General features: G+C 40.3%; 1 protein-coding gene across 6 annotated transcripts in view; it reads right to left on the reverse strand.

Annotated features, from left to right (window-relative positions):
• The window catches only part of TBC1D5 (TBC1 domain family member 5), a 315,300-nt gene extending 299,170 nt beyond the window's left edge, over nt 1-16,130 (reverse strand). For 2 of the 6 annotated variants that reach the window (XM_083858416.1, XM_083858413.1), the window contains exon 1: nt 13,801-13,957. The gene's annotated coding sequence lies outside the window, so the exon portion shown is untranslated. Of the gene's footprint in view, nt 1-13,275; nt 13,463-13,800; nt 13,958-15,976 lie in introns of those variants that run through there. The other 4 variants (XM_083858412.1, XM_083858415.1, XM_083858414.1 and 1 more) reach the window with 4 other exon arrangements.
• Nucleotides 16,131-18,655: the final 2,525 nt, after the last annotated feature.

The raw sequence follows: 18,655 nt of genomic DNA on the forward strand, positions 1-18,655 counted from the left end.
TCTTCCTGGAACAAATCTTAAGCATCCCGAAGCTCAGGACCCCGATATTTGACTTCAGGAACTAAGTGCTTAGTAGGCATCTGGAAAGTAATGAATTACTTCACTTAGCTGTACCAGCACTTTATTACCCATTTTACGTATGAATTCACAATAATAACAAACGTATTGCTTGGCATGGAGCAAAACCATGCAGGCAACCAACAGATATTTCCTCTGACCCCTGTCAAATCAATTAATTTTGAAAACAGAGACAAATGCCTTCTTAACAGCAGAGCAAGACAACAGAATTCATCCTAAACGATAGAAATAGAAAAAAACATATACTGTGAAGAAGTGAAAAAGGTATTAAAAATAATTCAGTGAAGTAATTCTCTATGCCACCAGTAAAGCTGTTTTCAGTAATGTACAGCATGCTATTGAATACTTTATATTAAAATAATTTCATGACCTCATATGCTTGCCAGAGAAAGATGGCGTAGGCTACCTATCCAGAATGTTTGCCATTACAAACATTTCATTTTAACAGAATAGAATTGTTTAGGTTGGAAAAGATCTCTAAGATCATCAAATCCAATTATTAACACTGCCAAGCCTACCATGTTTCCAAGTGCAACATCCACACATCTCTCAAATACCTCCAGAGATTTGACCCAACCATTTCCCTGAGGAGCCTATTTCAATGCTTGACAAATCTTTTGGTGAAGAAATGTTTCCTAATACCTAATCTAAACTTTCCCTAGCACAACTTGAAGGTGTCTTCTCTTGTCTCATCATTTGGTACCTGGAGAAGAGACTAACCCCCACCTGCACATGACCTCCTTTCAGGCAGCTGTAGAAAGCAATAATGTCTCCCCTGAGCCTCCTTTTCTAGAGACTAAACAATCCCAGCTCCCTCAGCCACTCCCCATGCACTCCAGACCCTTCACCAGATTCACTGTCCTTCTCTGGACTTACTCCAGACCTCAAAGTGTTTCTTGTACACAAGATTCAACGTGTGGCCCCACCAGTACCAAGTGCAGCAGGACAATCACTGCTCTGGTCCTGCTGGCCATACTTGCTGATACAGGCCAGGATGCCAATGGCCTTTTTGGCCATCTGGGCACACACTGGCTCATGTTCTACAGCTGTCAACCAGCATCCCCAGGTCCTTTTCCTCCAGGAAGCTCCTGTAATACTGCCTGGGGTTGATGTGACTCTAAGACAGGACTCAGCACTTGGCCTTGTTGAACCTCAGACCATTGGCCTCAGCCCATCAATCCAGCCTGTCCAGATCCTTCTGTAGAGGCTTCCAATCCTCCAGCAGATCAACACTTCTGACCAACATGGTGTCAGCTGCAAACTTACTGAGGGTGCACCCCATCCCCTCATCCATACCCTTGATAAAGGCATTAAACAGGGCTTGTCCCACTACTGAGCTCTGGGGACACACACTGTGATCTGGCACCAGCTGAATGTAGCTACATCCACCACCACTCTCTGGGCCTGGCCAGTCAGCCCGTTTTTACCCAGCAAAGCATCTGCCCATCCAAGCTATGAGCACCCAGTTTCTCCAGGAGAATGCTGTGGGAAACAATGGCAAAGGCCTAAAGTCTAGGTACACAACATCCACAGCCTTTCCCTCATCCAATAAGCAGGTCACCTTGTTATAAAAGGAGATGAGGTTGGTCAAATATGACTTGCCTTTTCATAAACCCATGCTGGCTAATCATGAGGTTGTCCTGTACATGCCATGTGATGGCATTCAAGACGAATGCCTTAAATTTACACTTTTTAACCTTAAATTTGCACACACAATGCAAACAATACTTACTGTATAAAGAAAATAGCTTACCTAATGAGATCAGTTAAAATCCAAAATCTAAACACAAAGCCAGGTCAACCATAAAAAGCAGAAATAATGCCTACGTAATGTAAAATACATCAACTTAGAAACTGTAATGCAAAGTTAACTTTTTTTTATTATAAGGGATTATATTTAGGGCCAAAAGAGTTACACTCTGAATACAAATTTCACACGATCTTAAAAAGAAAAAAAAAATCTGCTGCATCTCTATCTACCAGTCACATGACAAGAGGATGTAAAGCTTACATCATTCAAGGATTATGAAGATAGCTGTGTGGTTAATTATTAGTTGGTAACCATTCAAAGCCTTAGCTATTCATTCATCCTCCTTTATTCCACATGCTGAACTAGAGACTCCTTGAATAAAAATTCCCACTTCACTGACTGTAACCCTGATACTTTTACTTCTGTGAATTTCAAAACTTTGTTGTGCTCTCACAGTTCAAATCTGAGAATGGACCATTTCATTAGCTGTAATACAGAACCAGCTGCCATAACATTGTCTTTATCCACTAATCAGTCACTGTCTAACAAGCAGACTTTCGTTTAGAATCACAGAACCATAGAATATCCTGAGTTGGAAGGGACCACATGGACCACTGAGTCCAACTCCTGGCCCTGCACAGGACACACCAAAAATCACACCATGTGCTGTCCAAATACCTCTTGAACGCTGTCAGGCTTGGTGCTGTGACCACTTTCCTGGGGAGCCTGTTACAGTGCTCAGCCACCCTCTGAATGAAGAACCCTTTCCTGATAATAAATTCAGTCCAACTACAGGACTGTAGGAAATTCCTGATCACTTGAGGCAGCAGTACCAACATACGTTAAAAAAACCCATGTAGAGAACAGAACAGTCATTCTTGGCTTTTTTCCCCATGTATATACATTTCAATGCTGTTTAGGAATGGCAGGAGTTTTCTGGGCTCAATACTCCTGACGTCTTCTTAAGATCAAGATTCATCGAAAGCAAAGAGATAATTTGCTTATAATAGTATGCATATAGATAAGGTTTACATATCTGATACAGAATTCTAAAATGCTTATATGTATGCACAGAACCTCTTATACTGACTAAATATTGAAAATCTCCCAGCACCTACTATAGCTTTATGAAAGAGATGTAAATGAAAAAATAAACAACTTTTTTTTTCTAGTTCTCTAGAGAATTAAGAGAACAGGCGGTACTTGAAACACATTTCATGAACTGTCATAAGCAAGACAGATTGACTGACATAAGATCCACCACAGCTTAGTGGTCAAATATGCATAACTACATGTATAACTATCTCAACTGATGAATGAAAAATGTTTTTCTTAGTCAGTAACACATTACCAATTGGCCTTATACCAGCCTTATTGAACATTAAAAAGTGTGATAATCAGGTGTATAATGAAAAAATCCAAGCAAAAAGAGAATTCAGTTTTGGGCACAACATGATCAGAGGACATCCAACTGAACCAAGTGAAGGTGATTGTTCCAAGCCATGCTGAGTCTAAGATTTCCATTATGCATAGTCAGTAGACTGAGACTAAATTCAGATGTATCAATTCCAACTTAGTACAGTATTGGGGTTTATTTGTTTATACTTGGTGACAGACTTTTCCTCCCAAATGTCATTTGGTGGGATCACAACATGTACAATGGGGCAGATGCTAAGGAGCCTCTCATGGTTACCAACAACTTGTCCTATTTCTGCATAAAGGCATTTCAAATTAAGGTTCAAATGGGCAGAGGGAAACAAAAATTCAGCTTTAATCTCACCTTATCATTGTCGTTCCCTCTAGACCTAGAGCCATTCCACTATCAAGATGCAGCTGCATCATTAATAAGGGGCAGCTAACTCAATGTCAGACCTTTTCAATTTGAGAAGTCACAAAGCAATTCTCCTCATGAGACCAGGTCAGCTTAGGACCCGGAGCTGGCAGGTTTATTTGTTTAGTTTTTTTTTTATTTTATCACAGTATTAATGAAATAACTAGTCTTACAAAGACTGTTGTAATTTATACATGGCCATGGATGCAGTAATGCCTAGTACAGTTTGGGGCAGTCAGATGATCTGTGACCACCTGTCATAAACAACAGAGATTACAACAGGGTGTTGAACTTCAAGCTCTTGCTCTAAGATAGTCCACTTCAATAACACTGAAGAAGATGGATGGCACAGCTAGAGCTCTGAAAGGAAGATACGAAAGCAAATGTCCAGCATGCAAGAGAAACCTTCTCTCACTTCTTTTGCAAGATGACAGATACCACTTAGATTTTTCTTCATGTGTTTACCTGTACAGGCAATTAGAACTTGCATTTCATCTTCACTGTCATCCTGTACCTGTGACTTCAAGTCACTGTATCACAACAGTGTCAGCGACTTTGAGAGGAATTGACAGTTTCTGAGGCCTCAGCCTCAGAAGAAGGCGAATGTCACATGAAAGTAAAAATACTCTGAAACATTCTGTTAAGTTAGTGAAACTACAGAAATGTATCTCAAGTTACAGAAAAGAAGTTAGTGTATCAAGAGGGACTACATGGAAAGTCACAGTATCCAGTGGATGCTATAAACAAACATTGCAAGGAATCCTGACGAACCCATTACTAGCTACTAAAACAAAATTCTGGATTTGACACTGGTTTCAGTTCCTTCAAAACTAAGCAAAATAAACAAGAATAAAACCAGCATGGCCATAACATTTCACCAAGCAAAATTCTTAACTGTAGACAGACATTAGTCTCAAGTGAAATGTCAGTTAATTTATTGCTGTCAGTTTGGGATACATTGCAATGATGAAATCATTTCAAAATGTAACTCAGGACTTTGAAAGATAAATTCTTTCACATTGAAAAAATGAAACTGCTACCCAACCTTCACTTACTCTGAAGTTAACCTGAATAATTTTTGAGAGTTGTCTGGTCAGGGCGAGTAAGAAACATTAGCTGAAATACCATATTAGCAATTTGGAGACTTGCTGGCAACTTGAGTATCTTTTTTTTTAGATGAAATAGTGTAGATGGTATACTGAGCACATCAGAAAGAGTGTCAGCTTAATTTAATGTACTCCTACAGATATATTTCTTTCTAAAGTAAATTGAATGTTTGAGAAAATTGAGAAAACCTTGACCACTTTTTCCTCTCAGTATCAAATACATCTCTGTCACCTTTTTTACCACTCAGGTTCAAAACAAGATCACATCAGCTCTTCTTCATCTTCCAACATATTCAGATCTCATCTGAAACTTTGTGGTTGCTCTTGTTGTTTTATGTAAGACCTATACATCAAAAATTCTCATTTACCTCACTTACTCATTCAACTTGCCTGCCAGTCAATCCATGCAATGCAGTTTCTAAAATGCTCATCTCACTGGTTGCCAAAGTTCACAATAACTGTAAGGACAGTCCTCTTGAATGATCAAGCTTCTCATCAGCAATTTTACACTATTCTTTGTTTGCATGTTTATCATTGCATACCATTATACAATAATGTGAAACAGCATGAGTAACAAACCGTGTAGAAGCCTGTCTTCCACTACTACTACAAATACAGTGAGTCAATACAATCTACTTCGATACCCAATGCTGTCTCTTTACTTGCAGTGTATTTGTTCTTCCTTGCCCACATTTCTTTTCTCGTGAGCAGTTAGGTGCTTAGCTGCCTACCATGGTTAAACCACAACATCACCCTACAATTATTTCTGTTGCAACTTGAAAACACAGAAGCATGTGCTTGACATGCACAAAAATCAGGCAAACAAAATGTTGAGGAATCCTGTTTAAAAAAAAAAAAAAAGAGTAATGGCCAGTTCAAGACACTTTCTGTGTCGTTGGGTTTGATTTTATTCCATGTTTTCAGAAGGTGGAATCTTAAAACAATGCTAGTTTCTTTCATGCTTATAAAAGTCCACAGCAGCAAGCATTACGGCAAAGTAAAACCGCAAAAGGAAAGAGGGATCTAAGATAAATGCTCTTCGCTCAAAAAAAAAAAAAAAAAAAAAAAAAAAAGACTAAGAAGACTATTAGACTATTCGATGCTGGTTAATAAGCTTTATACTGAAGTACTGAAGGTTTTCCTCTTAAACCCACAAGTCCTTGTCATCCACTTCCTATCCACACGTTGTTTTTCTCGAGTTCTTACGGCTTGACCTAGGCCGACCCATTACTTCTGGAAGAGGACAGTATGAGTCTGAAGCTTTTGAGCATAACAGAAAATGAAAGATTACCCCAACTATCACTGAAAGCTAATTCAAAACACTGAGAAAAGACTGACTATCTGTATTAGGAGGCATCTAACATGTTTAGGGACTAAATGATAGTTTAACAGCAGCTCTACAAGACTAAGCACTCCAGTCAACATACAAAAATTATAGCATGAGTCTAACAACACACTTTTATCCCAATCTGGGTAAGCTGTTACAAGTAGTAAAATGATGTTCACTCAGCCCACATTTGCCCTCTTCTCAAAATAAAATTACCCACAGTCAAAATTATAACCATGACTGATCATACACTTTTACTGTAAATTAATGTAAAAATCTAGTCTCTCCCAACAGCAATGAAACAGCAACAGTTCTAATGTTCTAATTCCTGGCATATGTCAGTTTTGAATACTTGAATATTGACTTACAGGGAGAACTATGTATTTTTCATCTAATACACAAGAATTTTGACAGTTTATCAAAAAATCCCTAAAGACCAGAACAAAAATGTTTAACGTAACAAAAACCAAATTAGGACGTTCTCCAATCACTGAGGTTTCAGAATGCACAGGAGTGCAACAAAGTAACATCACATCTCAGCAGGATTTGCAACAGGTGACAGTGCCACTTTGTCATTCTGTATGTGTATCTCAATCCATCCCAGGTGTGCAAAATGTCTAAGTGGAGCTCTACGTTCAGTGACAGTAGCTGCTACTGTCCTTTGCTCCTCCCCACTCAGTTTTGTATAGACTGAACCTCGTGAAAAACTGATTCTCAATTTGTGGGTAAAGACAGCATGACTGCACCAAATAGATACCTGACATCATCACCATCTATAGCTAGTAAGAATTAACATTAACTTGTATCTGTCCAATATGTACTTCATTTCTCCTCAGGTACTTAATTCCCCACACTTCACCCCAAAGAATGTACTTAAGGCTCAAGATAAAAGTTGTAAGAGACAAAAAAACTGGGCAGCATTTCCACCTCTGCAAACTGAAGTTTGACACTGTCTTGAAGGTGTGTCAAATCAGCTGTCAACTTCAGTGGTAAAAGGTGGGAACCAAGAGCAATAAGCTGCTTGGATTCCATATATATTTCTGAAAAATGTATAGTATGAAAGGGACCACAAGCAGCTGGCAATCAGCTGAAAATGCAGCAGGCACATCCTGCCTTATACATATCTCATTCCATCTATCCCTTAAAATCTCTTTCCAATTCCCTGACTTGCAGTGGAGCCTCAACTATTATCCAGCACCTAAATCAAGCAATCTGCAAATCAAGACTCATGAGAAGTATAATGAATAAGAGTTGGGACGAGCACAAATCCAAAAACCAAAATAGCCTTCTACTAGGTGAAACTGACACTGACTACAGAAGGTAGATAATCTCATGAGAAAGGGACCAAGCATACAGTATTTATACTGCCATACAGTTTTTTTCCACAAATCTGTATTTGTGAATGAGTTTTTAGTTTGAAAAGAGAACTGCCAGAAACAAACTTACTTAAAGTAATAAACCAAGTACCAACTAATAAAATTTGAATAAAATTTCAAAGGGCATTTCATGATGCGTTTCTCCAGAAAACTGTGAAGTAAATTCACAAACAAAAGGTGAAATTTACCCTCATTCATAAAACGTCCCCATTTAATTCTCACTGGCTGCTACCTTTGAAAAGTACACTTGAAAAAGAATTCAACAAGTCACCAACTTGTTTCTCAAGGCACCAACTTCTGACTGAATTCGTTAAATGTGTTTTATACACAATGAACATACACCACTCATATTTGGAAGAAACCTTTCCACTGACTGGGATATGAATTTCCTCTTATTACAGGAAGTCTGCAACTTCCTGCCTGTTGCACTTTCCTCTGCTTGCACTCACTCACTGTTCATTCACCCAGCCACAAAAGTTAAACTTACAAGTATCCAGATTTTTGCATACTTGAAAATAAAAGAGTATCTTCAAAATTATCTGTTACACATTTCCACGAAGCAGTAAAACTGACAGAAACAATCACTGTAACTTTTACATATGAATGTCAATCTACAGTGAAAATCTACAGCTCAAAGGAGCCCAAATCTTTGTACCCTTAGCCTAGACTGCTCAACACATTGTACATAAAGGTTATGAGGTATAATGAACTTTAAAAGGTATTAGCACAAGCAGCACCAGGTTTAGTCTGAAAAAACCAGACCAAACTATATAGACGTGTATAAGAATTGCCCAGTTATATATTTGAATTTATTAACTTCTCCCCAAAATGTGTATATTTATTAGCATCATAGGCTTAAGTATAAGTGATGTGAATTCAAAATAAGTCAGGCCCAAAGAAGGAGAACCACTATGCTACCGTCTCATGAATAACTGAAAAACAACTAAGGCTCCCACGTATGTTTTTTAAGTACGTGGTGCCAACAAAAGTAACAGGCTGTATATTCTGCAGGTGCCCAAGTCACTGTTCTGAAAGCATAGGTAAGTTTTATAGAAAGCAGGACATACAAAACAAACATGAGTATCAGCAGAGAGCCACTCATCTCACTGAAGAAATTAATAGTGTCATTATCATTCCCAGCACAAACATCAGCTTATCAGATATACATTAAGAGAAGTATACTAAATGTTTACTTCTGTTTGTCCCACAAGCATTAGATCTATTCTCCTTTTATCACAGAATCCCAGAATTGGGTTGAGTTGGAAGGGACCTTAAAGATAATTTAGTTCCAATCCTTCCTGCCTTGAGCACAGACCCTTTCACTAGACCAGGCTGCTCAGGGTCCCACCCAGCCTGATTGGAACACGTCCATGAAGGGAACATCCACAACTTCTCTAGACAACCTGCTCCAGTGCCTCACCACCCTCATAGAAGAGAATTTCTTTCTAATACCTAATCTAAAGCTACCCTATTGCAGTCTGAAGCCATCACCCCTTGTCCCATTCAATGCATGCCCTTGTAAAAAATCCCTCTCCAGCTTTCTTGTAGGCCCCTTTGGGTCCTGGAAAGCTGCTCTAAGGGCTCCCTGGTGTGCTCTCTCCAGGCAGAACAGCCTCAACTCTCTGAGCCTGTCTTCACAGGAGAGGTGCTCCAGCTCTCTGCATCATCTTTGTGGTCCTCCTCTGAACTTGGTGAGGTCAGAGTTATATCTTGCTCAGAGTAGATATAGCAGGTTCTCTATTATGTCTACTCTTTCAGTCTACTTGCCAAACTTTTTTTACATTGCTTACTATTTAACATATTTAAATTACTTTTCATTTCTCCCATTTAACCAATGCATTTAAAATTTAGTATTTATTCAATATTTTACAATGCACTCCTATATTAGCAGTGATGAGAGGGTATAAAAGCTGGGTTTACTGAATCTTCTCCTTTGAGTAGTTGTTTGGCCTTGAGTAAGCCACTTTCCTCTCACTGAAAATTATTAATGCTATTTTCATTTATAGATGAAAGGCTCCACAAAACTACAAAACATTAATCATGAATAATCCAGATAAAGTTTAGTTAATAACAAGGTACAAGAAATCAAAATATCAATTTGACACTGGATTCTCTTATTCAGCTTTATACTGCAAGCATGCTGATATAAGCATGATAATGAAATAAACATGAAACATACCACCTGAGGCTTCAAAGTCTCTAGTTTTAAAAGAGGTCTAACTTACATGGGAGAGGTCAATGGGAACACTGACAAAAACTTTTAAAGCAGAGATGATAAAAAAACCTAGTAACTTAAAGAGAATAATATTAATTTTGAAAGAGAATCTATTGGGGAAGATCTGAAAATGCAACTACAGTTTTCAACACTGCAGCTTGTCAGACTTCAATCAGTAAAACATAAGCAGATCTTTCACCAGATATAAATGTTGCATTACTCTGAACAATGACAGGTAGGAAAAAAAGAGGGTTGAGGAAAGAGTGTGTTTATCCACATAATATTGGATGCAGGAGGCACTGGTCACATCCACCACTGCTAATGGAATATAACAGAACCCAGAATACAACCACCTTCATCAACACTATGTGAAATAAATGAAGCTAAAAAATATAACTAAATGGCCAGCATGCTGGCAAATCAAACTGCCTGTTGACACATCTAAAGCACAGCAGATACAAAATGATATCAGTGTTGCTCAAGTAATGACTGAGCATTAAACTACTTTAAGAATTGAGGAAAGAGTGCTGAGCATGACACTGGGAAGGTACACTATAAACACAGCATTATAAAACTTGTAAAATAACTACGTATTACCATGGATAATGAAAACATCCACCTATATAAAACTAGCTGTCGACAAGAAAATTATTATGGCTAACAAATCTCAGTGTCAGCTTTGTAAACCCTTACAAACTGACAAGAATTTGAGGAGCTCCATGGTATGGCAGTTAATCCACAATTGGAAAGTTTTTTGTAACTTCATTTAAAACATCTGATGTCAGCCACTTAGTCACAAAACAACGGCCCAGAGGACAACACATGTGATAGCAGGTACAATTCTTACACTAACATTACAGTGAAGTCTAAATGCCAAAAATTTACTTCTACAGTTCCAGAAATATTTAAAACTTTCAAAATTTTCCATCCCTTCCCTAAATTCAAGTCTATTCTCCGTGTGCATCACACAACTATATTTCTCCCCCACAAGAAAAAGAAAAGACCAAAGGCTCACTTGTGTAAAACCCAGAGACCACATGAAAATAACATTAATTATGAAGCAGGCACAATCCAGGTTTCAAGAAACATCATTCAGCCATTCATTACCTGATAATTCAGAACCAAAGGATCCTGACTATATGTGGGCCTAAGGGTTAAATACATACATTTATGTATTTATGTGTCAGGTCACTCAGAAGGTGGTGATAGTAGAGGTCTGTTACAGACCATCAGCTCACTCTAGAGAACAGTAGGATTTTTATGGTTTTTTTTGGTAAGCCCTATTTTTAATGTGCTGAAAGGAAAAGGTCAAACTGAAGTCTTTAATACTGAAACTTAATACCTCAGGATCTTAAGCTGTCAACAGTAAAAACATCCGTTTTTAAAAAAATTATTAGCACATTTTTCTAACAGCACCCACCACAACCAGAGAAATTATCATATATTCCATTATAATAGCTACAATGACTAAATCACTGGAAGTAGACACTGAGCATAGCCTAAGAATTACTGATCATGATCAAATTACATAGACAGAGATTACTAAGTTTTATAAAAACATAAGATGCTCATATTCCTGAGTTTTCAAACTTTCAGAAGCTAAAAAATGTTATGAACAAAATCAATTGGGAAGAAAAATCTTAGACAGTAAAACATGAAAACAGAAACTTCCCTAATGGCTTTTATCTTTGGTCAGGTAATTCTGCAGCTAGCAAAAGGACTAATTTTGTAGAGTTTTGGCTACACCTCAACCTAGTTTCTCGAAACCTGATTTTTTTTTTTTTAAGTTAAGTTAAAAAATAAGCAGGATTAACAGCTTATAACAGGGGAGGCTGGATTGTTGCAGTGTAAAAAGTGAGAGACACAAAATATCCACCCATGACACCACTAAGGGTGCTGGTAACAGAGGCCCATAACTAGACAGAGGTGACACAAGTGTTAAAAATTGCAAGGACAGATCAAAAATAGTCAATAAATACTTTCATTCTATAGTTGGAAAGATTCAAAATGGTATAATTGTATCACATTATATTGATTTTCCTTCCAACTCATTTGTTAAGCAGATGTTCCAGATCAGATGTTAAAAAACATTGTGAGAAAAACATTTTAAATCAGCATACTTGTTAAACTTATCTCAGAGTCCTAGAGTAGTCACCCCAGCAAATCTTTGATCTGCTGATGCTCTTTTAAAACTATGTATTTTAAAATCTGTATGTGTCTTTAAGTGCTAGGGACTGCCACCATGAAGAGGAGTGAAAACACAGTGTCAAAGGGACGAATCAAGTTTAAGGCAGTCTGATATGATAGAGAATTCAGATGAGATAACAAGAACTACGGAAAGACAGATGCATTCAAATGTATTCAAACAATAATTGCATGCCTTATTTTTAAATAGTGGCAAAGATGAATCACTGAAACAAGTCATCCAGAAAAGTAAATGGTAGATTCTCAGTATCTTGATAAACTTAAAAAAATATATGAAAAAAAAAAAAGCTTAGCCCACCAGAAGTTCAGAAATCAAACCCATTGAGACAAAAACTGATGCTGCAACACATTTAAGGTGAAATGCTCATGTATTAAGATAGATGCAGTAGTTAATGCAAGTCAACTTCAGAAAACGCATGAACTTTTCACATACACAACTAGATTAATTAGTAGCATGGTAGTAATGGTCTTTAATAAACCTGAAATAACGATTTGCCAGCCCATTAACAGAACAAAAAGCTCTCCAAATTAAATAGTACAGAAGGATAATGTTGGGGGTTTTAAAATAGAACACCATGGTACTGTCTCATTTGTGTTGCATTCAATTCAGTATCAGTAACACCTGATTCTTACTAGCATTTTCAAACTGTTTCCAAAGAGACTTCAGGTCATGTTACAAGTCAGTGCTTTTGCAAAATCTACATCTAACCATTAACAGAGGCAGAATACCTATTTCTATTCTGTTTGGTAACTCATCAGCTTTTAACCAAAATAAATGCTAAATGTTCAGCATTCATCTCCAAGGTCCAGATGTAGTTTGACTAACTGTCTCAGCTTGACTCTTGCTGTCACAGTACAAATATGGTCAACTGTTTCTCCTCAAGGACTGTTACACATGCATTCATGTCAGATTCAGAGAAACCACGGGTTTTTTCTATTCAATGTCATTAAAAAGAGCAGAAATTACTAGATTGTAATGGTGGACCCCAAACTACATCATTTGCAAGTCTTTTTTGTGAAAGCAGTTGATCTCAGAAGTTGCAACATCAGAAAAATAATGTCATTTTGGTAAGTGATAAAAACATTCTTAAATAAAACACAGACCACAGTAACTACCTTCCTAAAAACTGAAAATGGTACCAGCTATGCTTTTTGGAGGTCAAAACCAGAGTTCAAGCCTCACTAACATAACAACCAAACACTCCTTCTATCATGTTGAACAGTCCTCCTCCAAACACGCAGATCACCCAAAGATGTGTGTTTTTATGGACTACAGACTGAACCACTTTGGGCCCTGTCCTGGGCCAGAAGAAAAAGCACACAAAACCTACAGCTTATTTGCTTCAGAGCAGTCTAGAGCCTAAGTCAAACAGTTTAGATAACATACCACATTTGCACTCAGCAGACATCACTGGCTCCTGATCCAAAATGCTCTTACACGTGCTAATCAACAAAGCCTCCAATGGACTAGGAACTGATTATCTTAGAAACTGTCTATCCTCCACAATTCTCAGCAACAGCTGTCGTCAATTACAGCAGCATACCTAACAGTTTAAGATAAAACTCCTAAGGATGGAGCGCAAAGTAAACTTTCTAAGACTTCATCAACAGAATTCCTTTCAGGGCAAAGTGTAAACCAGTTTTTTGCACAGCCCTTCCCCAGTGAAAAATGAAATTGTAACAGCAACAACAACCTGGAGACAGCAAAGATGATCTCTACCCTAGCATAAAACATAGGCAGGCAGATAACGTATAACACATTTCCACCAAATTACATTTTTCTTGCGTATCAGTTCAAAGTAACAAAGTCTAAAAGATTCAAGTGCAAACAAGAGAGAAAAGCACAATGTTCAAGTAAAGCCAGCATGGTTATGTAAAGAAGGAAAAATGTGAGAAGAATGTTTTCACTTACATTTCTCAAAGGTTTTGCCCTTCTCACAGGTGGCAAAATACTTTCTATGAACCAATTTTGTGTGGCAAGTGAGTTTTGCTAATAATGCAGCTTAAACAGAAAAACTGTTTGTGAACATCAAGTTTCTGACTTTTCTCAGATTTTCAAGAGGGTGAAATGAAGCAGAACATGCTAGAATCTCATCAGTTTAATTAATCATTGAACCAAGCCACCAGTACAAGCCTTACTTAGTCACTCTCCCATCCAAAAAGGTGGAGAACAGCCTCTTGTTTTCATCTCACTGACAAAAGGATGCCATGAGTATCTTTTCAATGTTCAGTTTTCACAGGCATTTACCGTATCTGCAGTACCTAAATTATGAAACCATCCTAAAATCTAGGGGGGGAAAATGCACCATCTTTCCAGTACATACTTATGCATCTAGCAATTGCTCATGTTCTCCTACTTCGCTGTGCACTGAAATTCACCATGTATGTTCACAGCCCATACAGCTCCAGTTGTTGGCTCAATAGCAAAGTTGTCAATTTCAAGTAAGAAAATATACAAAAAAAAGTTTTGAAATTCACTAGTTTATTTGGAATAGGCTCTGTTTGTTTACCTGACAACACAGTATTAATTTTAACAACTTCAGCAATGGCTACTATTTATATACATCCATATGACTCTTACGGGTACAGCATTTAGGCCAAACATGGGCCACGTGTGTCAGTAAAAAAAAAAAAAAGTCTGACAAATGGTAATCAGAATTGTGTTAACTCACAATTACAGCTACTACACTAACAAAAAGAAAAAAGGACTGGTTTCAAAAATAGAAATCATTATCACTCAAAACCAATGTAATTTTCTTATTGCCCAATTTTAGATCTTACAGTATTTCAACCTCTGAGTTGCAAATGTAACAGTGGATGATGATTTAGAAGAGATGGGATCTAGGACTAATTTAACTGAATATTTCATGAACTTCAAATTCTTAAAAACATTTTCGGTAACAACAATCAGCCCACATATAACTGGAATGTATTTTCGTATCTTTCATTTCCACAGAGTAAGTATTATCAGTAAATAGCCGAACTAATGTGTGACAAGTAACAGAACTGACATAACAACTTTAATGAAGTTTCTTTAGTCTGAAAAGAGACTTATGTGGTGCTTTTTAACCAAGTTTCAGAGCTTTGTAAGGGAAGGTAACCAGAATTACTGAGAGTCAAGTGGAGAATGAATACTGTGTAGCCGAGTTACAGAGCAAGAAGTGTATTCTTTTCTCCCAAGTGCCATCCCAGTACATTTTGTACATGATTCTTTCACATGTATACCTCTTTCATGAGTACACCACCAAAGCGATGCTATGCCAGCATGATGGAACAACTGTTTCTTAAAAGCAAACCATAAAGCCTCCAGGATGTGTAATACCACAGGGCATGTAGCTAGACTGAACTACTGATGGGTACAGTACATCAATCTCACTGTATGAAACTCTCAAACAGTGTCAATTGCAGCCCGTACACAGAAATGCAAACTTGTACACCACTTGAACTGCTGTATCCCAAAGAAAAACGTGTGATGGTCAAACATCTACCACTGATGGCAATGTACAGCTAGCACTGACTGAGCCAGGTAGGTGAGAACAGGGAGGCAGAGAGGCTCTGGGGCAGGAAAACTGAAGGGAAGGCAAGCTGCTTCTAAAATTTCTTTTTTGAAGGCCTGGAGGGAAAAGAAAAAAATAACCATGAAGACCTTCAACTTCCCTCTTCAGCCATCGGAATCACCAACAACATTAAAAAAAAAAAAAAAAAAAAAAAAAAAAAAAAAAAAAAGGCCAACCCAGAGGGGGAAACCTTGTGACAAATCTGCCTCCTCCTCCCTCCCTGCTCTCACCTCCCGGCAGCGAGGCTCTGGCTGCACAACTCCCAGCCGGGGAGCACCTGCCCCCGGCGCGCCCCGGGCCGGCGCCGCTCCCGGCGGGACCCCGCGGGGGAGGGCGGGAGAGGCCGAGGAGCGGCGGCGGCGCGGGGCGCGCAGGCCTCGGCGCCCCCCCGGCCCCGCTGCTGCCCCCGAGGGCCGGGGAAGGGGCTCGGCGGGCTCCGGGGCGAGGGGCGGCGCACTACGGCTGCGGGGCGGCCGGCGGGGAGGGGGGCAAGCGGGTGAAGGGGAGCAGATGCTCTGGGGCTGGTTTTACCTGCTGCTGCTGCTGCCTGCAGTGGCATGAAGATCTGGCTCAGCCTCTCTCTCTCTCTCTCTCCCTCCCCGCCTCCCTCCTTCCTCCCCTCCTTCCCTCCCTCCCTCCCTGCGGCTCGGCTCGGCTCGGCGCGGCGCACAGACCCCCGTGCCGGCCCGACGCCCTGGCAGGGACGCGGGGCAGGGGGAGGCGGCGGGGGAGGCCCGGGGAAGGCAGGGGAAGGCAGGGGAAGGGGAAGGGCTCCCTGCCCGCCCGCGGGGACGCGCCGGCACCGCCCCGCTCCCGCCGCGCAGGCGCCCAGCCCGCGGCCGCCCGGCGCCTGCTCCTTGCTCCTCTCCGGGCTCCCGGTGCCCGCTCCCGCTGCCCGAGCCGGCCGGGTGTGGGGCCCCGGGGGACGGAAAGGGCCGGCTTGGGGCTGCCCTCGCGGCTCGGCCGGCGCCCGCCTCTCGCCGCCCGCGCTGAGGGCGCCGGGGTTGTTTGAAATCGGGAGGGTTTGCGTCTCTCCGGGGCCTTTCGGCCTCTTGAGGAAGCCCGGTCTGTTTGTATTTACATGAAGCGCGCGTGGAGTGTAGATACCAGTCACGCAACGCGTGGTGAGGGGTGGGGAGAAGGGGTTTAAAATGAAGGTAATTCAAAGTGAGTCCGTAGCCCGGCCGGGTTGAGAGCCTGGTGGGAGGAGTGGAGTGCCCGGCTGGGAGCTCTGGGCGGCCCGAGGTGGTGCTGCCCCCGGGCCCCTCCAGCCCCAGCAGTGGGTCACAGTATGGCCCCGCAGCCCGGCTCAACTCCTTGGGACAAACGCGGCCGGCGGTGGGTGCTGCCCCCGGCCCTGCCAGCCCCAGCCGTGGGTCACAGCACGGCCCCGCAGCCCGGCTCAGCTCCCTGGGACAAACCCGGCCCGAGGTGGTGCTGCCCCCGGCCCCTCCAGCCCCAGCCGTGGGTCACAGCACGGCCCCGCAGCCCGGCTCAGCTCCCTGGGACAAACCCGGCCCTTCCCCAGGCACACTTGGATCGCTGACACGCGATTGAGATCTGTCGAAAAGAATTCTTACTGAAGTTTTGGAAAAGCCGGTAAAACTGCCGTTTGCTTGGCATCAGCCCTTCATTAAAATTCATGAAGGAATGCGATCAGAGGAGCCCCAAGTATTGAAGAGTTCGTTTTTCTTGCAGAAACAGCCTGCAAGGGGTGCATTTCTGCAGGCTTGGAAGGTGTCATGAAGCACCTTGTAACAGGTTGCTCCTTGTGACCATTTTACAGTTTCTCATTATGTGTGGCGATGCACTAGGCAGCCAAGCTTTGGAGACGCCAGTACAAGACAGAAAGGGGAAGCTAGAGACATACTACATTATAGATGGTAACTGAAAGCAGAAATATTTGATCCTGAGTCTTGGAAAAATAAGCCTAAAACTGGCATTGTAGAACATGCTTCAAGATAACATAGGATGAACGATGATCAATCTGAGGTACATCTAGAAATGAAACAGGAATAAAACTTTTTAAATTCAATAACAATTGCATGGTGAATGTGTGGTATCTAATCTCTGGGGCTATTTCGTGTAATTCCCTTGATTCCCAGAAAGGAATTTTTTTGCTTTTTGGGTGATTTCAGGGCAAGATAATCAGCCTATCTATGTGGTTTTACCAAAGACACTTAGAGAGGAAATCTTAACTCCATGTCAGTCTACAGATGTTTTTGATTCCCAGATGTTTGATTAAGAAAAGAGAGACCAAAGTAGGTTCCGGCCTGCTGATGATAGTGTTTTACAGCCATACATTTACATTTTTTGCTACATCAGATTGTTTGAAGTAGAAGGAGACGTTTAAAGTTAAATTGTTGGTAGATTTGAAATTATAAAACTCAGGACAAAAAACAAATGAAGACATGAGAATTTCCTTGCATGTCTGTATATTCATTAATTTCAATCACATAGTTTCATTGCAATAAGGATTTTCTGTTTGTCTCTCCTTAGATTCATTTTGTGTTAGAACAGATCTTGATATTAAAAAAGCCAAGCAGTCAAGCATATAGGTTTTTTTCTAGTAATACAGTGTTTTGAATACCTTGAACAGCTCAGTGATGAAAATACAATTTTGTTCGACACAGGGCATAGCATTTGATTTAGAAATAATACAGCCATCTACAGTCAGCCTTTATATATCACAGTGACCTGTCCACTATGAATACATGGAACTTCCTATTTTCTGCTTTTGCAATACAGTGCATTTTAGATAAGAACATAGGCAAAAGTAGCATATGTTTGGGAGATGAAATGGCAATGTGAAGAGTTATATATCACATTATGTGTTGAAGATACGGGTATATAAATGGGGCTCATTAGGTAAAATTTGTATTGAAAGCATCAAGACCTTTTCTTTATAAGCTTGCAGATTAGTGCTACTGTTTAAAAAAGGGGAAGTGTGCACCTGCCTTTGGCACATATTCCCACTGAGTCGTCAAGTCAGGCAATTGCGAGTTGTCTAAATAACTACGGGAATAATTATATGAGGATAGGATATCTAATTGTGTGTGCTCTTAGGGGATGTCTTAAAAGATTTGGCCCTCTCAGTATTCTCAATATGAAAATTTTCCCATGGAAAATAAAAGCTGGAACAAAAGCCAGCAGGAAAAACAACAGCAGAATCTGCCAAAAGTAGTTATTCTTGTTTCATTGGCAATCAAT

This window comes from Zosterops lateralis (genome assembly GCF_965231275.1).
Source record: "Zosterops lateralis genome assembly, chromosome: 1".
NCBI classification, from domain to species: Eukaryota; Metazoa; Chordata; class Aves; order Passeriformes; family Zosteropidae; genus Zosterops; species Zosterops lateralis.